General features: G+C 39.2%; 1 protein-coding gene across 25 annotated transcripts in view; it reads left to right on the forward strand.

Moving 5' to 3' along the window:
• The first annotated feature begins 354 nt into the window (after positions 1-354).
• MPDZ (multiple PDZ domain crumbs cell polarity complex component) overlaps positions 355-24,964 on the forward strand; it is a 176,782-nt gene continuing 152,172 nt past the window's right edge. For 9 of the 25 annotated variants that reach the window (XR_010148765.1, XR_010148764.1, XM_063787979.1 and 6 more), the window contains exon 1: positions 364-648. The gene's annotated coding sequence lies outside the window, so the exon portion shown is untranslated. Of the gene's footprint in view, positions 649-3,261; positions 3,460-20,723; positions 21,105-21,316; positions 21,399-24,964 lie in introns of those variants that run through there. The other 16 variants (XM_009456297.5, XM_003311997.6, XM_003311996.7 and 13 more) reach the window with 5 other exon arrangements.

Here is a 24,964-nt window from a genome sequence, read left to right on the forward strand (position 1 = left end):
CTAGAAACAGGCTACCAGTTTCCGCAGGTTGACAAAACAGGCAGATAAAAATACAAGACTGCCATTAAATTTGAATTTCCGATAAACAACGAATAACTTTTTAGTATAAGTACGTCCCAAATATTGCATGGGATATACTTGTACTAAAATTATTCCTTTTTTTTATTTGAAATTCCCATTTAACAGAGCAGCCTATATTTTATCTGACCACATCACAAGTCCACTACCCACACCCCAGGTCGAGCGGCCCAGGAGCGAGTTTAAAACCCCGCACAGGCCTGCTCGGCCGCGTCCCCTGATTGGCCAAGGCGCGCCCGCCGCCCCGCCGGTCGCAGGCGTCACGGCAGCCCCAGCAGCCTGGGCCCCGCCGCCGCCTCCGCGGCAGCCCCGGTCGGCGCAAGTGCGGCGCGCGCTGGGGGAGGGGGCGCGGCGGAGCGCTAGGCTGGCGTCGGGCCGCCGCGGGATTAAGTTTCTCAGTCACGCGTGAGTGTCTGTGCGTTTTGATCCCGAAGCTCCTCGCCGGGCCGTTACTTCAGAAGAGAAGACAGCGAGCGTGGGCGAGGCGAGGCATCCAGAGGCCCCGGCGACCCCTGCTCCCTAGTCCTCCGCCCCCTCGCGTCGCGGCCCTGGGCGGGCGCCGCGAGCCGGGTAAGCGGCGCTTGAGCCCCGGCCCAGAGGCCGAGGCGCGCCCCCGCGCCCTGCGCGCGCGCCGGCGGGGAAGGTGCGCGGGCGCCCGGGGCTCGGCGCGCGGGGGTGGGGGCGGGGATGGGGGTGGGGGTGGGGGTGGGGGTGGGGGTGGGGGTAGGGGTGGCGGCGGGCGGTGGGGTTGTGGGGCGGTGCGCTTGCCCCACCCCGCGCGGCCCGGCGCTTCGCGGAAGCCGCTGCTGTGGCTTTTTTAAAAGGATGGGGTCTAGAAGTTTCCTTTGCTACTCGCAAGTCTCCACTCCCCCCAGCCCCGCGGTGGATAATCCTAGACCTTTCAGCCCCCCCCACCCCTTTCTTTTGCTCTCGCCGACTAAGAGGTTTAAAAGTTTTTCCTTTTCCTTGACCCAGAGGGGCACAGTCTTGGTGTCGGGGGGCTGGGGGTGGGGTGTTAGCCTGGGGGTCCGGAGCGCAGACCAGGCCTCCAGGGCGCGGGAGCCTGTTGCTCTCCGCTGCAGGGGCCGCTCCCGGACGCCCCATCCGCCGTTACGTGGTCCCGGGATGTGCGGGTTGCGGTAGAGAGTGGGCAGCAATGCTCCTGGTCCTGCGTTCTCGCCTTAGCCGCGGGGACCCCGAGGCGAGCCGCTAATGGGTACCGGTGCCCCGTCCCTCACCCCTGGCACCGGTGCCCTTTTAACCGCCGCTCCCGTTGGTGGGAGCATGTTGGTCTTGTCTTTCCCTTAGTCTCCTCACCCCCCGCGCTGATGGGCGCCTTTGTCTGCGATTTGGCAGCCCCAGGATGCCGGATGTTACTATTGAAGCGATGTTAGGGAGACGCTTTGTGTCTTGCGGAGTTGCGCGTTTGTTGGGTGGTGATGGTGTACATTTTTGTTTGCATTCTTTGCAGCGGCACAAAGGCTGGGCTATTCTTCCCTGCAGTCACATGGAAATCAAGCAGAGACTGCGGGGGAGGAAAAGTGGCCGGGCGCCGGCGGGAGGTAGAGGCCGCTCCGTAGTCACTGGGGGCGAGTGGGGACCCCGGGAGACCTCTACTGCGCGGTGCGGCTTTTGAGGTGCTCCGCTTGGGAAGACCCCGGCAATGGGCACTGACTGCCTTTTTGCAGTAGGGGCTGCGGTTGGAGGCTAGTGTTTCCTAGGTATCATCAGATAGATAAGAGGACCATGACTTCACCAGCGTAGAAGGAAAACTTCTCCATGTTCCTTGATGTCATAGAGAAGGAATCTGATAAGTGATCAGACTGCCTCGTCCTGCCTTGTAGACAGTTTGATGTAAACATCCCCTTCGTGTTTCCCTGAAATTCCTGGTTTAGGTTACCCTTTATAGAATAAATAACACCTTATCTGAAAACTAACGAGGAGGAGGTGATGGTTTCGGGCTTGGGAGTTTTACATGTTGAATTTGGGTATGAGTGATTACAATGAACATCTTGTAATGTTGGAACCATCTAAATTTGTATAATGTATGCCTTAGCACCTGATGGAATTTTGGCAAACAATAGTGTTTTAAAAACCTAGCAAAACTTGGCCAGGCGCAATGGCTCACGCTTGTAATCCCAGCACTTTGGGAGACCGAGGTGGGTGGATCACTTAAGGTCAGGAGTTCAAGACCAGCCTGGCCAACATGGTGAAACCCTGTTTCTACTAAAAATACAAACATTAGCGGAGCGTGATGGCTGGCGCCTGTAGTCTCAGATACTAGGGAGGCTGGGGCAGGAGAATCGCTTGAACCCGGGAGGCAGCGGTTGCATTGAGCCGAGATCGCGCCACTGCACTCCAGCCTGGGTGACAGAGCGAGACTCTGACTCAATAAATAAGTAAATAAATAAAAAATAAAAATCCTAGCAAAACGTTCCTTGACTTGATCTTCTAATACAATACCAAGCTTTGGATGGAGGCACCTGTACCCTTGTGTGCAATGTAGGCAAAACTAGTTTTGGGTACCCCTTGACTCTCCATTCTTCTTCCCTATCTCATTTGCCAAAACAAACAAACTAATGAAGATTATTGTCAACATATTACTAATAGATTATGGTGTACCTTATTTCTTACATATGTTCCTTTTTTTTTCCTTTGATCCTTTCTGTGTTTATTCTTTTCACTTACCTTCTCTAGTTCTGGTTTTCTTTGTCCCTTTACCACACTCCTTTTTATTGACTAGGCCTGAAGGTTGTGGCTTGGAAAGGGAGGGATCTTTAATCAGTTTTTAGTGTGCTTCAAAGTCCTATCACCTAGACATTGCTCTGCTTGGCCCTTAAAGACACCTTTCCTTTTCAGATGCATTTAAATGTACCTAACTGTGAGGAATAGAGGCTGGTCTCAGAGTTTAGTATATTTCTACAAGTTGAAGCTATTCAGAGAGACTCTTGGAAATCCTTGATATGTAACTTTACATGGATTTAGGTCTAGTTGGCCACTTTTAGTTTAGGGTGGAGAGATTTTGCTTGACAAATGATCAAGTGAATCCATTGTCTAGAATTGAGATTAAGGGATTTAAAAGCTGGAGAGGAACAATGAATTGCCTGAAAGGTAACTATCCTCAGAGGCAGATTATTTTCTCCAGATTACATCCCAGATCTGACATAGTCTTGTCTCTCTCAGGTTGAGTTGCAGGTTGGCTACATTTTGTATATTTGGAAACGTACAAAGTACTCTGAATTTCATGAAATATTTTGAGGCAAAGTTGGACTGGAATGTCCCCAAATATGGTAGAGCAAATAGCACATCTGCCAGAGAAAGATCCTACACTTTAAAGAGAAGAAGCAGACAACTTCCTGGTGAATTTAGGACTGCTTGATGGTGCGTATGAGTGATGACATATGTCCGAAACAGTTGTATGTACTTTTGAAAATAGATATTTGGCCTAAAGTAGGATTTCATTTGATATTGTTACGTACATTATCAACCCCATATTTATAACAATAAAGGTTTCATTTTTTCTTGTAAATTAGTGTCATGCATAGGAGAGCATTTATATAAGTACAGTTTGGAAATGATATTTAGCATGGTAAAATTGATATACTGTGATTAAATAATTTTAGTGGGATTCCATGTGGGAGAATAAGACTAAGGAAGTAAATAACTACTTCTCGATAAAGGAAAACAGTGGTGAGGAATCCATTGCCTTCCTGTGATATGTTTCCAGAGAAGATCCGAGGTATTCATGTAGTAGGTAGTAATAGATGGATTAGGAAGAATGTTGTATTGGGTTAGGCATTGGGGAGAATACAGAATAAACATGATTCTGCTCCAGAAGTGTAGGGTCTTAGTTGGAGGAATCTAATGGGAGAAATAACAGAAAGGTTTTACGTGTTAAAACTGTTACAGGGATTCTAGGAAAGTAGTTAAGTATAGGGATTAGTTGCTCTTATCATTGAGGTTAATAAATAAGACACAGAAAGGCTTTGGTCTTGAGATGAGAGGGTGGAAATGAAAGTTTTTTTGATATGAAGTAGAGCTTAAGTCAGTGGTTTTGCCTTGAAAATGGACATGTATGGAAGAGGCTGGGATGTGAGTGGGCAGTGGGTACTGGAGAGCATATTCAATTTGTATATTTCTGGAGTGGAATAGAGGATTTGTGCCCAGGGGAAAAGGTTGGATAGGGAAGAGCAATTAATGGAGAGCAATGAAGTATAGGCTGAATTTTATCTCTTGAAGTTTCCACTTTCCAATAACCCGTGTCACATTTCCTTCTGAGAGTTAACCTCTTCAGTGCAATCTGGGCTTTTTCTAACATGCACCCTAAAACGTTTGTAGCCATTACCTATTACCCAGTTCCAAAGCCACTTCCACATTTTTGGTGTTTGTTACAGCAGCACCCCATTTCCTGATACCAAAATCTGTATTAGTTTGATAGGGCTGCCTTGACAAAATACCACAGAGTGGGTGGCTGAAACCACAGGAATTTATTTCCTCACAGTTCTGGAGGCTGGAAGTCTAAAATCAAAGTGTCGGTGGGATTGGTTTCTACCAAGCCTCGCTCTTTGGCTTGTAGATGGCTGAGTTCTCCCTGTTTCTTCACATGCCCTCCCTCTGTGTATGTCTATAGCCTAATTTCTTTTTATAAGAGAACCAGTCATATTGTGTTAGAGCCCACCCCTAGTGACCTCATTTAACCTTTATCTCCAAATACAGTTATATTGTGAGGTACAGGGATTAGGATTTCCTGTGAATTTTTAGGAGACACAGTTTAGCTCATAACAAGGTTCTCAAAGAGACTTAGTCTGTAAACTAGTGAGACTCTGAGGCAGTGAGCTCGTATTGGAGGCTAGTGCATAGTCTGAGCATTACTGGGGTAATTTGATGTTTGGCAAGAAAGGGAAACTGCTATTTGAGGACCAAGGTATTTTATCTTTGGCCTGAGGCCACTTATTTTCTTTCTCTGGATGTTCATTGGGAAATTGTGCCTCTGTGGCCTTTTTGTGGACAGAGCATTAATTTTCTTTTTAAGTGTTTTATAAAAGCATTCGTTTTCTTAAAATATTTCTTTTAATGGTTCTTAAAAATAGTAAAGCACTAAATTTGGCAAAGCTGAAACACTGTGTTGTAAATGTCTCAGTGGTTTTTGAGTCTGATTAAAACAACAGAATTTATTCTTTAAATTCCATTGATCTAAAAACTGTCTGTCTTATACGTGTTTTGTGGGGTAATGTATGGCATAATCTTTTTTCCTTCAGAAATGTTTCCCCCTTTTGGGAAAATATGATTAATAAAAGGGAATTTATGTTACATAAAATAAAAACTTTTTTTTGTTGTTTGTTTTTTAGGTGTCGCAATTTTATTTGTTGAGTTAATGAAACCATTAGAGCCATTCTTCCCGATCTGGCCAGCTAAGTTAAAAATAAATAAATAAATAAAAGGCGACAAACTCTTCCTTTTTTTCTTCTGGCCTGTCTGCCTGTGGTGGTTAAATTTGTTTTATTTAGGGAATTCTTGTCTTTATCCACCTTTTAGTTTTATTTGTGTCTGCAAAAGCAACATTCATTGTTATTTTCTTGTAAACCACTCTGCCTCCAGATCCAAGGTGCTATAAATAAGTGCATGCGGGGAAAGTGAAAAATGAAACATTTATTAAAAAAGAAGAAAAAAAACCCAGTAACATCAACTACCAAAAAAAAAATTAAGAAAAAACTTATTGTTGTTGCTTATGTTTTAAAATTATTTTGATAATAAAATACATAAGGTAATTATTTATTTTAGTAAATAGCACATTTTAAAAGGTATGGAAGATACAAGTGAAAAGAAGACAGAAAGCTTGCCTGTAATTAGATCACCCAGATACCACTCCCACAAGAAAATCCCCAAGACACGTATTTTGAAAATGAAGATATTTAAGTTATTTTGATATAACAAATGGATAGAGCAGCTGTTGATCAATAGATTTCACCAATTGCTGCCTTTCTAAATGAGCATAATCTGATGTGAGATTATCAAATGTTATATAATTTGAGTTGATACTAACAGCATTTGTTTGAACTGGTGTCTCAGGTCTTTTGAAGAGATATGATACAGTTCACTGCCACGTGGCATGTAGGGTACCAGTGGAGAACGTATTTTTAAAGATTTTGATTTCTGCTTAAAATTAAGTGTTAATAGTCAGTGTTTATACTGATTATATGTTGAAATAATAATTTGAAGAAAGTGGGTTAAATAAAATATGTTATTAAAATTAATTTCACCTACTTCTGCTTTTTTCTTTACTGTGGCTACAGACAAAATTACATATGTGGCTCACATGATATTTTCATTGGCCAGAGCTGATCTAGAATGATGCAGATCATCCCCTCTCCAACTCTTGGTGTGTTTGATAATCTGAATTGTAACATATACAGAATGGCAATTATTTGAATAATTTCAGCACCAAATTACTCCTTTGTTAACCGATTCACTATATTGTTAGTTTCACAGTAACTTTATATTGTGTACTCAGGTGGCTCCATAGGATACCTTGCTTCAGGGAACTGTCATAGAAAATGGTCATGAGAAGTTATCCTTCTGTGTTCATAAGATATCACTAACGTAACAAAACCATGATGATAGAGTCATAAAGATTAATGATTATTCTACAATTTAAAAACTCCTCTCCGATATATTTAAGATATGTCCAGTTTCTCTTATACCTTGCTAGGCCCCTGTTTTAGTTCATTTCGGGTGCTATAACAAAATATCAAACACTGGGTCCCTTATAAACGTACATTTATTTCTCATAGTTCTGGAGGCTGGGAAGTACCAGATCAAGGCACTGGCAGATTCTGTGAATGGTGAGGGCCTCATAGATGATGCTGTGTTGCTGTGTCTTCATATGGTATGGAAGGGGCAAGGCTGCTCTCTGGTACCTATTTTATAAGGGCACTAATCCCATTCATTAGAACTCTGCCCTTGTGATCTAATTGCCTCCCAAAGACCCCACCCCCTAATACCATTACTTTGGGGGTTAGGATGTCAACATATGAATTTGGGGGGAATATAAACATTCAGACCATAGCAGCCCCCTTAATAGGTCTTGCTTTGTGTAAGGCATTACTAGGTAAATTTCATAAAGCTTATGTATTTCCTCCTGTGCTTCTCACTCCCCACAAGTGTCCCAGGGTATTGCATTTTAATAAGTCAGGCCTGAATCCACTTCTGGACAGCATTCATTTTCTTTTGTTGTTGTTCTTTTTTTTTTTTTTTTTTTTTTTAGTAGAAACAGAGTTTCACCATGTTAGCCTGGCTGGTCTTGAACGCCTGACCTCAGGTCAGGTGATGTCCCCGCCTCAGCCTCCAAAAGTGTTGGGATTACAGGAGTGAGCCAGCACGCCCGGCCTCATTTTCTAATTTGGGATTACAGGGGCCTCATCGATATGATTCAGTGGAGTGTTGTCTGACCCTTCCAACCCTTTCCCATCACATTCACAGTTTTCCGGGCTAGGAAATGCAGTTATCCTATGCTGTTTTACAGAACAGCATTGGAATGGCTCTTCATTCGGATTTAATCTATTGAATATATATCGGGTTAGACTAAGTCACAAAGTATTTTTAGCTCTGTGGCTGAGGTAGGAAAACGAGAAGAAATAGCCCTGGGGCCTGGGTTATTGCTCCCTAGCTAGCTTCATTAAGATGTTCAGTGAACATCTGTTGGATGCTAAAGTCAAGCTATGCAGCCCCTATCCTTTTCTCAAGGAGGTGGGAGGGAGTGTTTAACTGTTTTATTGTGGTATAAGTTATAATTGTTTAACTGTTTTATTGTGGTATAAGTCATAATTGACAATAAACTACACATATTGAGAGTGTACAATTTGTTGAATTTTGGCTGTTTTGAAGCTATCCCCCACAATCAAGATAGTGAACATATCCATCACCCCCGAAAGTTTCCTCATGCATCTTGGTAATCCTTTCCTCTACCCACCCCTCCCATCTCCAAGTAAACTACTCATTTGCTTTATGTCACTATAGATTAGTTTGCGTTCTCTAGAGCTTTAAATACATGGAATCATACAGTATGTTCTCTTTTGTCTGACTTCTTTCACTATGTGATTATTTTGGGATTCATCCATGTTGCCTGTATTCATAGTTCAGTACTGGTCATTGCTGAGTAGTAGTCATTGCATGGATATACCATTAAAGAGTTTTTAAGTCATTTAGAACTCTCCTGCACTTCTGTTGTCTTATGGTGCATATTCATTCTTGGTTTTGTGAGGGAGGAAAAATTTTACTCTTTGAGGTTCTATAAGTGAGGCCTGTGAATTAAAACTAACAACACAGATTAACATTTAATTGATGTTTTTAATTTCATATTCATGGGGGCTACGCAGAAAAGAAGAGACCCAAAGAAGAGGATAGATTTGGGGTTTTTGCATCATTTTCATGATAAAAGTTGTTCTCACTGGTAAGGGAGAGATGATCATCTTTACAAACGGACATTTCTGTCACATTTACAAAGGGAATTTTGTGTTCTACTTTTACACAGAAAGGGCCAGGGGAGAGAGTGCTCCTGTCTTCCATTTCCTATTTGCCTTCAGTTCAAAATAATACTGATGCCAAAGTAGCATATTTTGGAGTGGCATGTTCTGATTCCCTTTGGATTCAACTGTGTGAGTCCTACTTTTGTATTTGACGGTGTTTCTCAGTCTTCTTAAATTCATGCCCCGTTTTGATAAACATAACATAGAAAATTTAAAGGCCCTTATTTAAATGTTGGAGCTACAAAATATGTAAGTCAATAGTTTAAAAAATACTACCGGTAATTGTAAAAAAGATTTAAAAATATTTAATTTTGAAAGATAGGAGATGATTAAGTAAAAAGTCAGGAGATTATTGAGGCTTTCCATAAACTTTTGTATCCTACCGTATGAAGAGTTTAAGCACAGCACAGTAGTTTCAGTATTGAACCCAATGCTTTATTTTGACTGCTTGCTAAATATTCCTCACCCACTTGCATGTTTTCTGTAATTCTTATCATGTTTGATAGATCTATCTGTCACTCCTGTGACAAATTTATATGACAGTCATATAGTGAATTGGATAACAAAGGAGTAATTTGGTGCTGAAATTATTCAAATAATTGCCATTCTGTATATGTTACAATTCAGATCATCAAACACACCATGAGTTGGAGACGGGAAGATCTGCATCATTCTAGATCAGCTCTGGCCAATGGAAATATCATGTGAGCCACATATGTAATTTTAAGTTGTCTGTAGCCACAGTGAAGAAAAAAGCAGAAGTAGGTGAAATTAATTTTAATAATATATTTTGTTTAACCCAGTTTCTTCAAATTATTCTTTCAAAATATAATCAGTGTAAACATTGTTGAGATATTTTACTTTCTTAAAAAAAAAAAAAAGCTCTCCAAAATATGCCATGTCTTTTACCCTTACATCATATTGCCTTTAGAACTAGCCAAGGTGTAAGTGCCCAGTAGTGTGTTTCAGTGTGGCTCCTGGCTACTGTGTTGGTCAACACAGCTTTAGCTCATGCAGCTAAGCTATAAGGTCAGATGAAATCAAGAAATAAGATGTCTTCATTCTGTTATGAAAACCTGTTATGTTGGCTGGAACCACTCAGCCTTTTTTGGGTCATTTGTAATGTTTATATATTGTCTGTACCTTCTGATCACTTAATGGAAGTGACAAACAAAATAAATAAAACAACATTTAAAGCAGATGTCCTTTCTGGATTATTACGAAAGTAAAAGTTGGTTTGTGCTCTTAATATTAATGTTTAGTCTTTTGAGTGCCAGAGTAAAAAGCAGTTAATGGAGGCATTTAAATAGTAGATGAGTTAATTAAGAAGCAAATAGTCACGTTCATTAAAAGAATAAGCCCTTTTAAAATGCTTTCATGGAGAAAATATCACTTGTCAAGATAACCCCAATGAATCCTACAGAATTACATATGGTAACTAAATAGTGTAGCTTGTTACATTATCTGTGAATCAGTAATTAGGGGATCGAATTGCTGCATGCTTATTTATCTTATATGGCTAAGGTACGTGTTCAGATAGGTTCATAGTAATTTGGATTTCTTCGTGCAATTTTCCCTTATCTGAACTACCTGGAATCTTGCCAGCAAGATGTAAATTGTCATTTCTTGCTGAATTTTCTTAGTGTATTCTCAGCAGTGTAGACTACCAATGACTGACAAGCTTATCAGCGGATTTAGACAGTAACATCTCTTTGCTGGCAGAGGACTACAGGGTTCTCTCTAGGAATTCTTTGGTACAGATTATGAAAAATTCTTTTATTGTGAACAGATTTTATTTTTTTCTTGTTTGTATGCATGTTCAATTAACAGAAGCACTAGAGGTACATTTGTTTTGGTTTAGTATGGAGCTGAATAAGAAAGGATCATGGCAAATTTTATTTTTTTAGATAATATGCTCCTCTCTATATGTACACTATTTCATCTTGGAGCTTGCAGGAATGTTATTGATTCCACTAGGATTTTTAATTTATCTCACAGCCATTATTTCTGGTGCTGGGGATATAGCCCTGAGAGAAAAAGGAAACAACAGCAACACAAAACTTCCTACCTTCATGAAATTAAAATTCAATTATTTCCTGTTTTCTAGAGGCATTTCAAACTCAGTATGTCCCAAAGGAATATAACCATATTTCTCTTTCCTCTAAAACCATATATTTATCTTTCTGCTGTTCTTTTGGCTAAATGATGTCCTGATAGTTCTAGTTTCCCAGATTAAAATCACTGGGAGAGTTGACCTCTGTTTCTCTCACTCATTCACCCCTCCTGGCCCTAACAGTTACCAAGTGGTCACTGAGTCCTTTTGATTGCCTCTAATGAATGAGTCTGTATCTTTTCTTTTTTTTCTTGCCATTACCTTCATCTAGGCTCTCATCTTTTTCTATGAGGTTTTTTTAACAACCTAACATCTGGTTGTATTATCATTAGTTCTTTTCCCTCTTTGGTGGAATATTTACACTATTACAAGAATTGTTTTATCAGAAAATAAGTTTTCTCTATCCCTGTAATCCCTGTACCCTCCAAACTCCCTCCCCAATGTCCCTGCATGGTCCAGCATGCCTGCAGGGCAAAGCCCCAATGAGGCCATGGAAACATTACCTTCCTAGCTCCTGTCATTCTGGACCCAAGTACTGCAGCCTCACTGTCATCAAATTATCTGGGTTCTTTATAGTTTTGTTGCCTTAGCAGATGTCCTTCCCTTAGTGAGAAATGCCTTTCCCTTTACTGCTCTCCTCCACACTCTCCTTATCGGCTCATACTTGGAGATGATTCATGTGTCATATCTCTTACAAATTCTTTCTGACTCATGTTGGCAGTATTGAATTCCTCTGTACTCGGAACTTTACCTATCACGTTGCCGTGTGATTACTTACCGTTTTCCACTAAATTGGGAGCTCAGAAGTTAGATACTTATCCTCATTCTTCTTTTGTCATATGCTTCAGTGACAGAGGTGGATAAAGACTTGGGGGCCTGAAGTATATGGAATTTGGGGTGGTTGTCTGAAAAATAATAGAAAATTATAAATACAAAATTAGATATAAAAAATTTATTTGAATAAGAATTGAAGGATCCTATGCAAGTACCTTCATGCTAAATCTTTCTATACACATGCTAAATCTTCGTATACACATGGCTAGGAATATGTAAGTGCTCACTTAATACTTGATGAATTGGTGTGGTTTTTTGGGATGTATTATAAGTACCATCTGTATATCTAGATCTCTCTCTCTCTATGTGTGTGTATATATATATATATAATTTTCCTTTTGCTGTTCATTTTTTAAAATTGAAACGTGATTAATTAGCCATTCTGATGCTAATACTGTTGCTAATAATAAATGTCCAATGCTTCCATACTTCTTCCCATTTCCAAACACTTTTGAATACCTTATCTTACAGGATTTTGACAACTGAGTCACAAGGAAAGTGACTCAGACTTAATGACTCTGTGTTTTGCTACTTTGTGCGTGAAGGAAAAGGGAGCTGAAGTTCTTCCTTTGAGATCAGATTTCACTTTGGTGGGAGAAATGACAGTTCTTCCTGTGCGTCTGTAACCTCAGTCAGCACCACTTTGCTCTATATTCTGTTAGCCTGGTGAATGCTAAGGAATTTTCTGAGAGTTTTCCACATCATCTCAGTGCCATTCCATCTTTCCATCCCTTCTCCCTTTCAGCTTCCTCAATGATTTGTTCTTCCTTTCCTCCCCTGTTACTTGTGTCTTGCCATACATCAAACACATTCTTGTCCATGTCTTTTCTCAGATAAATTGATACTTTTAAGTGTCATTACTTTGAATAAGCTGAATTTTGTAGTTTGCAATTTTCAAATTCATTTCTACTTCTTTGAAGTACTGTGGGGTGTGTCTTGGGATCCTGAGTAGTGTAAAAAATACACATAATTTTCAGCAATGGAAAAGAAGATATCATAAAGCTGTGTACTTTACAGCATAGGTAAGACAGCTCTATTACTTAAAAGCTTCATGAAGGAGAAAACACTATCTTTCTGAACCTCAATTTTCTTATCTGAAAATGAGGGTATAAAGTATGGAGCTCTTGGTAGGATTAAAGGAAATGCATATTTGTAAAGGACATAGGTTTTGTTTAAGAAAACAGGGATATTTGGAAGCTATTATAAACAAATGGTTTCATTTCAAACAGTAAAACTGACGCCAATTTCATTGCCTAAAAAATTTACTTATGTAGCCTATTTTATTTTCTGGGAAAGTCATTATTATAACATGCGATAGCAGTCAATTCTTAAATGCAATTTTATTATTAGTTGTTATTGAATAGCATTTTTAAGAACCCCAAATAATAGATTGTTGCTTTAAATTGTGTATTGCAACCAAGCCTACATTTTAGACATTCCGGTGATGAATATATATTTGGAAAGTTTTGCCTCTTGGAGTATTTGGTGGTGGGTATATTCCTGAGGAATAAAGTTGCCTTTTTACATCAGAGAAATGATATGGAAAGTTAGTTTGTTACTTAGCGACTCTAGTCAGGGTAGACATCCCTCTAATTAAGGCTTTTAAGCCTTTGTCCTTCTTAATTCTTTCCTCCTTCTTCTCTTTCTCTGCCCCCAAATCCTCGAGTAGCTGAATGAGATTACTTTTGCATGAAACTATTCAGATGGTTATTGACATTTCATCATATAGACTTTTCAGTACCCCACATAATAATGGCTGAAGAAATATGATTGCTTAATAAAAGGTCTGAGTTAGGGAGCCTTGGAAAAGTTATAGTATTTTCTTTGACTCTCTACTGAATCTATTAAATGTGGTCTTAACGAGTTATGTGTTTGGAAAGAGTAAAAGCTTACAAAATTTTCTTACATCTTCAAATAATTAAGATTGATAACTGAAAAAAAAAGTGTTGATTTCTTCTGTCTGCTGAATTTAAGGGTTCTGAATTGCTAAATACTCCACAAAAAGTATTGCAAAGAATGGGCCAAGAGAGGGAGAAAGAGAATGTGATTGTTCACAAGCCCTTCTCAGTACATCCGTCTGTGGTACTTCTCTGTGCAGAACTGGAACTAAACCAACAGGAGTCAAACCACTAGTCACCACAAGCACAGTACAAGAGAGAAAAACAACCACATTAAATATTATTCCAAAATGCTGTTTTCTTCCCAGAGGACTTCCGATGAGAAATTTGAGCCTGCCCTTTCCTGAGTGAAGTTTGTAAACTTTGTTCCTGTCCACATTCAGCAAAGGGAAATCATGAAAGCCACTGACTGAATTTAGGAGGCGCTGATGGTTGGGGAAGGATAAAAATATCTAATTATGTATAGTACTTATAGCTCAGTGATACCTAAGGAGTTTATGCAATATACAACACTCTTCATAATTTTTGTAGAAAAGATTCCAGGACGGGAGAAGCCATTTGAAATGGTAATAGAGAAATTGTGGAAGTAGAGTTATTTTAAGAGTTGGGAAAGTCCTAGAAAATGATCTTGGGAGAATAGTATAAACCTGAAGTTGGATGGGGAGGTATGTTGAAGCAGCATAGTTGTAATACTATGGTCTTCTCTCCTACCTCCTAGTTCCACAGTTTTGTCTGTATTGGAAATATTGTCTCCATCCTTTAACACTTTCCCCTGAGGAGCCACTCAGTCACAACTGACAAGCCACCTATTTTTCTGCCCCAGTGTCATCGAGATCTCACAAAGTCAATGAAAATCCTGTCCCTGAGAGGGCAGCTGAGAAATGGCAGACATGTTTTGTACTATCACCTCCGACAGCAGTTGATAGGTTCTAACAGAGACCAGCTGCCAACTATATTTCTGGGTCCCATGGGTACGCTTTTGAGTACCAAATGCTTGCTTTTCTTCTTTTCTTTTTGAGATGGAGTTTCGCTCTTGTTGCCTGGGCTGGAGTGCAATGGTGCAATCTCAGCTCACCGCAACCTCTGCCTTCCAGGTTCAAGTGATTCTCCTGCCTCAGCCTCCCCAGTAGTTGGGATTACAGGCATGCGCCACCACGCCTGGCTAATTTTGTATTGTTAGTAGAGACTGGATTTCTCCATATTGGTCAGGCTTTTCTTGAACTCCCGACCTCAGGTGATCTGACCGCCTCAGCGTCCCAAAGTGCTGGGATGACAGGTGAGAGCCCAAATGCATGGTCGACCTGCCCAGGACACAGTCGACCTGGGCTCATTGAATTGCCTCATTCCAGGCAGGCAAAAGAGCAGGAGGTAAGAGCCTGAAGTAATTTCCCTGGAGAATTTGTTGCCAGTGTAGGAACTGCACTGAAGAATTCTGTGGCACAAAGTTAAGTCTTCTGCATGTTTTAGATTTCCCCCAAGAAAATAATGTGGCTACAGTGAGTGCTTTATGGGCAGCCTCTGGAGTTTGGCATTGACACATTGTTGTGTTCACCTGCAAGGGCAGCTCTTGGAAGAATCCCCCTGCCTGGTTCTATGCAAGAAATATGCCTGGCATGTTGTCTCTTGGCCCTTAACACTGAAAATGTGGTACAAATAGGGGCAATCTGCCCAACAACCTGCATTCCTTTGGGTCTAACTAAGGAGTGAGAGAACAGAAGAGGCCAAATCTTAATTCTCAGAACTTAAATTTTTCCCCTCAGTCACCATGTTTGGTGTGAGTTAACAGTTTGAGGGGAGGGTCCTCTGTCCAATAGAGATACATTAAGGAACATTATGAATGAAAAGTATGTAAAATGGATGTTCAGAGAGAAGGTGTTAGAATCCATAGTTCTCTAATGTGTATTTTGGACTCTTTTTTTTTTTTTTAATTATGGGTGAGAGTTAATGGGGAAGGAAATAAATATAATGCAATGGGCTATAAACAATTGATTGGTTTAAACATTTTTAGAAAAGGAAAGTCAGACCTTTCAGAGGGTCGGTTGAGTTAGTCCAGCAGTCCAGGGTTCTGATCCCAGACACACCACTGATTTGTTACGTAATCAAACCTCAGTGAGCTTTAGCTTCTCTGTGACCTATATGTTTTTTGAGGCTCCTTTCAACTTTAAAATTAACTTTATAGTTGAGCGTAAGCAGTAAATAAGGGTATTTAACTCAGAGTATCATAAAATATATATAATTCTGGAAGTGGATATGAATCTGCTAATATTCTTTATAAAAGTTGTGTATCTATGTGTTTTAGGGAATCTGCAGATAAAGTAAGAACATATATAGTGTTTGAAAGAGCATTTTGCCTCAGACCAACAATCTTAAAAATAAAAATAACTTTCAAAAGCCAAAGCAAATGTAATGAACATGTTTTTTGGTATAAATACATTTGTTATATAAGAATACTTGTAAGTAATAAAATACTTCAATTTCCATATTATATATATTTTCATTTTCAGTAGGCTTCACTGCCTCCATTAGAAAATTAATACGAAAAGGTATGATACTATACTATTTTCACCAAACTTTCTTAAAGTATGTGGATTCTTGGCCAATGTAGTGATTTTGATCTGTGTATGTTTATATAATTGTGGATTAACATGCCTCTTTTCCATAATTTAGTATTAGCTTATATATATTGGGTGACTAACTGTTCATTTTATCGTCATTTGAATATTCATAGAAGATATATAAGTTTTATTTAAACTGAAACAGGTTTATATTTATACTGTCTTGGGATCCCCCATAATTCACAAAGGTGGGGTTTTTGAACGTATGTTCAAAGTAAAACAGCAATAGTTGTTCATCACTTCCTGCCCGCCTGTTCTCTGATGAGAAGTTGACTAATCCAGGGCCATAAGTATCTGCTTCTAAGGCCTGTATCTCAAACGGCTTGGTAAAATTAGAAGCAGAGTAGCATCAGAAAATGAGAATAAAGCTTCGTTTTTAATAGTAAAACTGAAAATGATTCTTTATGAGATATTTTGAAGAAATGTTTTCATAATATTTCCTTTAGTTTTGCTGGAATTAGCTAGTCTAGCTGAATAAATTATTGTTCTGGGAGAATTTACCAATGGTAATATTATTTTTTCCCGAATAAGTTAGTATTATAGTTTTAGGCGAAATCTTTTTTTTTTTTTTTTTTGCCAAACAAGGATAAGGAGGATTTGAAAAATATTGCACTAATCATCTCTAGTCCTAGCCTCTAAAACTAGATATCATCAACATTTTCACATATCGGCTGCCTTATTTTTGTAATAGTTATTATGAAAAATTTCAAATGTACATAAATGCAGTGAATCCTCATATATCCATCATTCTGTTTTAACAGCTACTAGTTCATGGTCAGTCTTGTTTCTTCTCTTGTCTCAGACATTTCCCTTGTCCCTTTCCTGGAAGTTTTTGAAGCAAATTGTGGACATTATATCATTTTATGCATAAATATTTCAACCCAGCTGCTTTTTACATGCATAATTTAAAACCATTATAAAAATACAGTTTCCTTACACAAAAAAAAGAGAAAGCTAAATTCCCCCATTGAGTCCCCCCGTATGAGGCCACTCCTTCCATCTGTCCACTCCTAACTGCTGTCATTTTAGAATATGTCCTTTTAATCCATTGTTGAATACGATGAAAGTATGTATATACATATTTTTATGTGGCCCATATACTATTTTTTATATTTAAAAAATATAAATAAACTACTTATTCTGTAAATCTCCATTTCATTATTGAGATTTGGACTCCGAGTCTGTTCTTTAAAAAATGAGTCTAACCCACTTGTGTTTATTGTGAATATGGATATCTGGATTTATTTCGTTGCCCTTGTTTTGTGTTTTTTGTTTACTATGGCTTCTCCTTTTTCCTTTTTTTCTCATTCCTAACCTCTTTTAGATTGCTAGAGTATTTTTTGTTCATCTTTTTTTCATCTTGGTGTTTCTATTATGTAGACTCTATTTCTGTTTTTTTAGTGGTACATTAAAGTTTTAACATGTATACTTGGCTGAATTTTTCTAGTAGAGTTTGAAGAAAGAACATTTCTATCCTCCTATGAAGAGAACTCTTTTTAATTTTTATTATTTTTTTTTGAGAGGGTCTTTCTCTGTTGGCCCAGACTGGAGTGCTGTGGTGCGATTACATGTCACTGCAGCCTCTACCACCTGAGCTCGGGTGATCCTCCCACTTCAGCCTCCTGAATAGCAGGGACTACAGGTGTGTACCACCACTCCTGGCTAATTTTTTTTTTTATTTTTTGTAGAGATGGGGTTTTGTTATGTTGCCCAGGGTTGTCTCAAACTACTGGGCTCAAGCGATCCACCAGTCTTGCCCTCCCAAAGTGCTGGGATTACAGGCATCAGCCACCGTGGCTGGCCTGAATGGAGATTTTTGGTCAGAAATATTTTTACTATTTATAAATATTGTTCACAGTTACTAAGATTTCATTTATATAATGAAAATTTGTCAGAGCTCACATTCCTTTTTTTTTTTTAATTTTTAATTTTCATTTTCTAGGGAGAGGGTCTTGTTCTGTTGCCCAGGCTGGAGTTCAGTGGCATGGTGATAGCTCACTATAGCCTCAATCTCCTGGGCTCAGATAATCTTCTCACCTTAGCGTCCCAAGTAGCTGGGACTACATGCATGTGCCTCCACGCCTGGCTAATTTTAAGAATTTTTTTTTTTTTGTAGAGACAGGTCTCACTTTGTTGGCCAGGCTGGTCTTGAGCTCCTGGCTAAAAGCGATCCTCTCACCTTGGCTTCTCAAAATGCTGGGCTTACAGGTATGAGCCACCATACTCTGTCAGCTACCTTTGTTTTAACAGTGGATTTATGTTTTATTTGGTGGCAGCTTATGGCTTTTCTCAGGCTCTGAGCAAAACAGAACTTTATAGTGTTATATTCACCCATCAAGTGTAGGAGCTTCCCTGCCCTTTGTTTTTCTAATGTAACTATCTCTCCTGTAGGATTATGAATTATTTAGTGGTCCTACTAAAATTGTCTTTGCTCCCTCAAATGTTTATTAGAAGTACAGTGTACAAATGAAATAAAGGAACAAGGGTATTTTGTAAGCAAGGGTATTTGAGAGGGTTTTTTTTTTTTTTGGATGTAATGATATGGTACCATACCAAAGCAGACTGTGTTTGAACAAATAGGTGTGTTTAAATGGAGCAAACAGAGCTTCATACAACATACCTCTGGCAAAATGGAGTTCACTGTAAAAATGGAGATCAGTGATTGCGCATCTGCAGGGACCAGTTACTCTATTTTCCTCTTATTGGCTGTGTTGCATCTCCCAAGGAATGCCTGCCTCTCTTAATGTCAGCTGTATTCTGTCTCTATCAACTGACTTGTTTTTGCTGTCTCATAACTCTGGCTTGTGTGTACCCCATTTTAGCTTCTTCTTCCCTTACTCAGCCACCTTCTATCTTCTCAACTCTTGTTCTACCATTAATTGACTTATTCTCTCAATATTTCTTAAGTTCTTAAGAGACACTGTAGTCCATTCATGCTTTTCATGTAAGCACTTAGATGGGCTTCCCTTGAATTAGGGAGCCCAGCCCTGGTTCCCTTGGTTATGGTTGGAAGAAAGGGGTGAAGCATAGTACATGATAGCATAGTCCTTGGAGGAGGGCCTGCGGAATGGTTGAATTCTGTATTAGTCAGCTTGGGCTGCCATAACAAATTGTTTAGAAAGGTGTAAACCACAGAAATTTATTTTCATGGTGTTGGAGGTTGAAAGGTCTAAGATCAAGGTCTGGTAGGGTTCTGCTTGTGATGAGGGTTTTGTCTGTGGCTCGCAGGTGGCTACCTTCTTGTGTCCTCATGTGGCCTTTCCTCAGTGCTTGCACATAGACAGTGAGACAGGTTTTCCTCTCTTCCTCTTTCTAGAAGACCACCAATTCTATTGGATCAGAACTCCACCCTTATATCCTCATTTAACGTTAACTGTTTCCTAAAAGACCTGTTTCCAAAATCAGTCACACTGGAGTTAGGGCTTCAACATAGGAATTTTGGGCAACACAGTTCATTCCATAGCAACATCGTAAGGTACTATACTCAGCTATTCAAACTCTATTAGGGCAGACATTTCTAGAATAGTCACAACACTGACATGTTCCTTGTAGTATTACCATCCATCAGTAACCAAAGCCCGGAAAGGTGGGATTTATCCTAAACCCATCTTCCTTACCTCCATATTACCATGTCACAGTACTTACATCTCTTAACTAATCTTAATCTAGCTTCCATTTTCCTTTATTTTCCTTTTCTTCTCTAGTTTTGAAAATGCCTCTTACCTGGCTTCTTTATCCATAGCTTCTCTTGATTTTTGTATGTCCTCCATACCATTGCCAGAGTGATCTTTCTAAAGATCACTTTGCCAAAATAAACTTCTAATTAAATCTAAACTCTTTAATGGCTGGGTGCAGTGGCCACACCTATAATCCCAGCTCTTTGGGAGGCCTAGGTGGTTGGATCACTTGAGGTCAGGAGTTCAAGACCAGCCTGACCAACATGGCAAAACTGTGTCTCTACTAAAATTACAAAAAAAAAAAAAAAAATTAGCCGGGCGTGGTGGCAGGTGCCTGTAATCTCAGCTATTCAGGAGGCTGAGGCACGAGAATAGCTTGAACCTGGGAGGTGGAGGTTGCAGTGAGCCGAGATTGTGCCACTGTACTCCAGCCTGAGTGACAAAGTGAGACTCCATCTCGAACAAAACAAAAAACAAATCTAAACTTTTTAAGAGTAGTTTGGAGGACCCTCAGTAATTCAGCCTTTACTCAGATCTCCAGGCTCATCTTCTCTGTCTCTCCTTTTTCCTCAGCCCCAATCCAGGTACTATATAAGAAACTACATGCAGTGCTCAGAAGGTACCATGAACTCTTGCATTTATGTGGGGGGCTCTTTCATCAGACCTTCTCCCCCACCTATTCTTTAAGACTCTGTGCAGGGGTCTGTGACTCCAGGAAGTTTCCCTGACTTCTCGGTTAAGCTTGGGTGTCCCTCCTTTGTGTTCTTGTATTTTAATTGTTCATTTCTTTTCCTTTCATTCACTTGTACGTGAGTTCCCAGATTGTATCATCATTTCTCCAATTCTGCTACTAGACAACATGCTAGTCATGTAAGTGCCCCATGTGTATTTGCAGAATCAGTGAATGACAGAATTTGAGTCCTTTTCTACTCCTTTGACCTTCCCTGCATTTTCTTTTCTTTTCTTTTTGTTTTCTGAGACAGACTCTTGCTCTGTTGCCCAGGCTGGAATGTGGTGGCTCGATCTCAGGCTACTGCGGAGACTGAGGCAGGAGAATCGCTTGAACACAGGAGGCGGAGGCTGTATTAGGAAGCCTAATGTATCCAGCGGAGGCTGGATTAGGCAGCTCTCTCATTATATTAAAGTTTCACAGGAAGCGTGAAAGCTAAAATGATTTTGTATGTTGTTATTTCTAAGCTAGCATGTACATAGTAGGATTGTTAGATAAAATAACAGATGTCCAAATTAAGTTTGAATTTCAGATAAAATTGGATTGAGCTGTATTGAGCCTCCACCTCCTGGGTTCAAGCGATTCTCCTGCCTCGGTCTCCCCAGTAGCTGGGACTACAGCATTTCCATTTCAGGTAATTTATCTGGCAGTTTCATAAAGAAAGAACAAGAATATTAATCAGTATTTCAAGTATGTTGTGAAGTTAAGGTTCTTTAATACTTGATTTTCTTTCATTTTGGTGGGCAAAATTGAATTAATCTTATTTTCATTGAATAAATTTAGGAAGATTTATAAATGTCTACTTGAAAATAAAAATTGTATTCATGAATGCTTTTTTGATCAAAGCCTATAAAAATGAGGGAGAAGTTCAGAAGAACAGATGCTAAGAAAAGACTGAGTGATTTCTGTTGGATGACTACGTGATTTGGTGGGTACCGTGACATTTCTGTACTTTTAGAGCTATAGTTCAGTAATGTTACCCAAAATTAGGAATTATGACTGAAAGTATAAGTATTGCTGTTATGGACAATTGGATTTATGAAAAACTACTTGCAATTGACTACAACTGTGCCTTCGTCTGCTTACTTCAGGTACTGCTGAGGCAACTATGAATGATAGAAATGGTAAATTTAAATGCAAAAACAGATGCTGAGCAACTTTGACAAGCTGCAAGCCATTGAAACAAGCCCTTTTAATGTTGTATTCCTTTTTCAGTCAGAATTGTTTAAGATAAGTAGAAAATTGTATGCATTTGGGCAGTTTCTCTTCATAGAGTTATTTTTAGCATAAAACATATTTTCACTTGTTAGTTGCCATATAATCTGCATTGAGCAGAATGGTTTGTGTTATGTTTCAAACGCTGATTCTCTACTTCGTAAAAGCTGTGCCTACATGTTACCATTACAACTTGTTGAAATGTAAAATGATTACTCAGTTAATCAGTTCCTATTTCTAAATAATACCAAATATTCTGTTTTATTTTTATCCCCTGCTGACACTAGTGTTAGCAACAAGTTGTTGGAGAATCATATGGTCACAGGTAAAATCTTTGAGATTTATTAAGGATTAGGCAGCTGTCTCATTATATTAAAGTTTTACAGGAAGGGTGAAAGCTAAAATGATTTTATATGTTGTTATTTCTAAGCTAGCATGTACATAGTAGGATTGTTAGATAAAATAACAGATGTCCAAGTTAAGTTTGAATTTCAGATAAAATTGGATTTTAGTATAAATATATCCCAAGTGTGGCATGGGACATACACTAAAAAATTATTCATTTACCTGAAATTCAAATTTAACTAGCATCCTGTATTTTTAGTTGATAAATCTGGCAACCCTCTATTAAGGTATAAAATTTGATAAACACAAAAGTAATGCAGTGCAAAGTAAGATTATCTCAGTGTCCTTCAGCCCTGCCATATCCCACTATCATTGTCTTTGAAAAAGTTGCAGAATAGTCTATGCTTCTATAAACATACACCAATCGATTTTTACTTACCTAAGCAATTACCCTCCTCTTCTTCTGTACAAAGTGTAGCAACTTAATACCTTGTTCTGTATCTTCTTTTTTATAAATTTGACAATATATTTTCACCATGTGATTTTTGTGAGACAGTTTGGAAAATATGGGTAGTGTGATAGAGTTTGGGCTTTAAAATATGGGACAGTAGGGTTCAATTCCAAGTTCTCCCATTTACTAGCTGTTTGACCTTGAGTAAGACCTTGGCCTGTCCTTTTCTCTGTTGTGTTATCTGGAATAATGTGTCAGGCACGGGAGGCTATTGTGGGGAGCAAGATGGTCAGAGTCCCCACATGCATGATGGAACGTGTATAAACTGCACTTGCCTAGCACTCTGGTGCCTCACAGATATTGAATTCATTGAGCTGTTATTGGTATGTCTTGTGGTTCTGAGAGCTAAGCCTATTGGAACAGATTTTAGGTTCAGTTATAACCAAATAGTGATATGGCCACTAGCAGGATACATGAACAGCAGCTAGAGGGAAACTGGTATTTTTTCTGTACCAGATTTGAATACAGTTGTCCCACGCCTTGGAACATGGGGGATACATTCCAAGACCCCCAGTAGATGCCTGAAACCAAACATAGGACCTTACCCCATATATACAGGTCTATGTTGTTTTATTGAATTTTGTCTTATTGTGCTTTGCAGATATTGCATGTTTTTTAAATAAATTGATGGTTTATGGCAACTTTGTGTCAAGCAAGTCTATTGGTGCCATTTTTTTCCAACAGCACGTGCTTACTTTGTGTCTGTGTGTCACGTTTCGTTAATTCTTATAATATTTCATGCCCTTTGTTATTATTATGTCTGTTACAGTGGTCTGTGATCAGTAATCTTTGATGTTACCATTTTAATTATTTCGGGGTGCTACAGCCCTGCACATTTAAGATGGTGAACCTAATAAATGTTGCACATGTTCCAACTGCTCCATCAACGGGCCGTTCGCATTCTTTTTCCCTCTTCTGAGGCCTTTCTATTCCCTGACACAGAACAGTATTGAAATTAGGCTATTTAATAACCCTGCAATGGCCTCTAAGTGTTTAAGTGAAAGGAAGAGTTGCATGCCTCTCACTTTAAACCAAAAGCTAGAAATAATTAAGTTTAGTGAAGAAGGCATGTTGAAAGTAGAGATAGGCTGAAAGCTAAGTGTGTTGTGCCAAACAGCCAAGTTGTGAATGCAAAGGAAAAGGTCTTGAAGGATTAAAATAGCTTCTCCAGTGACCGCACGTAAAGCAAAACAGCCTTATTGTTGATACGGAGAAAGTTTTAGTGGTCTGGATAGAAGATCAAATCAGCCACAACATTCCCTTAAGCCAAAGCCTAATACAGAACAAAACCCTAACTCTCTTCAATTCTGTGAAGGCTGAGAGAGGTGAGGGAGCTGCAGAAAAAATGTTGGAAGCTAGCAGAGGTTGGTTCATGAGGTTTAATGAAAGAAGCCGTCTGTATGACATAAAAGTGCAAGGTGAAGCAGCAAGTGCTGATGTAGAGGCTTCAGAAAGCTATCCAGAAGATCTAGCTAAGATCATTAATGAAGGTGGCTGCACTAAACAACAGATTTTTAACGTAGATAAAACAGCTTTATATTGAAAGAAGAGGCTATCAGGGACTTAAGTAGTTAGGAGAAGTCAATGTCTGGCTTCAAAGCTTTAAAGAGGCTCTCTCATTAAGAGCTAATGCAGCTGGTGATGTCAAATTGAAGCCAGTGCTTATTTACCATTTCAAAAATTTTTAGGGCCCTTAAGGGTTATTCTAAATCTGCTATGCCTGTGTTCTCTGTAAATGGAAAAAGAAAGACTGGATAACAGCACATCGGTTTATAGCATGGTTTACTGAATGTTTTAAGCCCGCTGTTGAGACCTACTGCTCAGAAAAAGGTTCTTATAAAATATATTACTGCTCATTGACAAGGCATCTGGTTATCCAAGAGCTCTGATAGAGTTTCATCAAGAGATATGAATGTTGTTTTCATGTCGCTAACACAACATCCATTCTGCAGCCCCTGGACTACAGAGTAATTTTGACTTTCAAGTCTTATTATTGAAAAAGTACATTTTGTAAAGTTATAGCTTCTGTACTTAATGATTCCTCTGCTACATTAGGGCAAAGTAAATGGAAAACCTTTTGGAAAGGATTCACTACTTTAAATGCCATTAAGATATTTGTAATTCATGGGAGGAAGGCAAAATATCAACATTACCAGGACTTTGGAAGAAGTTGATTCTGAAACTCTTATGAATAACACTGAGGGTTCAAGACTTCAGTGGAAGAAGTCACTGAAGATGTGTTACAAATAGCAAGAGAACTAGAATTTCAAATGGAGTCTGAAGATGTGACTGAATTGCTGCACTTTCATGATAAAGTTTGAATGAATGAGGAGTTGCTTTTTATGGATGAGTAAAGAAAGTGGTTTCTTGAGATGAAATGTATGCCTGGTGAAGATGTGAACATCGTTGAAATGAAAACAAAG

This window comes from Pan troglodytes, chromosome 11 (assembly GCF_028858775.2).
Source record: "Pan troglodytes isolate AG18354 chromosome 11, NHGRI_mPanTro3-v2.0_pri, whole genome shotgun sequence".
Taxonomy (NCBI): Eukaryota; Metazoa; Chordata; class Mammalia; order Primates; family Hominidae; genus Pan; species Pan troglodytes.